The sequence below is a fragment of the Haliaeetus leucocephalus genome, unplaced genomic scaffold (genome assembly GCF_000737465.1).
Source record: "Haliaeetus leucocephalus isolate CR32 unplaced genomic scaffold, Haliaeetus_leucocephalus-4.0 Scaffold273, whole genome shotgun sequence".
NCBI classification, from domain to species: Eukaryota; Metazoa; Chordata; class Aves; order Accipitriformes; family Accipitridae; genus Haliaeetus; species Haliaeetus leucocephalus.
In genome coordinates, this window is record NW_010972709.1 from 1,782,121 (window position 1) to 1,782,532 (window position 412).

Genomic DNA, 412 nt, shown 5'->3' on the forward strand with positions numbered 1-412 from the left:
AGGGAGGGAGGGAGAGAGAGGAGGGCGGGGGCGCGCGCCCGGGCTCGCCCGCGCGGGGCACGCCGGGACGGCGCGGTGACAGGGCTGAGGCGGAGGGCGGGAGGGCGGACGGACGGTCGGACGGACGGACGGTTTTCCCTCGGTCCCGTTCTTTCTCCGGACCTCCCGCCTCCCAGGGGCCGCCTGGGTTCGTCTCCTGCTTCCCCTCGCTGTGGCGGCAGGTGCGCCTGGCCCGAGGAAGGGACGCGCCGCTGCGGCCGGTCGTTTTCCCCTCGTTGGGGGGGTGAATCCATCCATCCATCCCCTCAGGCCCACCGCGGCCTCCCCGGGAGCCACGCCCGGGTGAGGGCGAGGAGCTAGGCGGGATGAAGGACGAAGGGTTTGCTGATCCCGGTGGGGCTGGGCCGCTGGC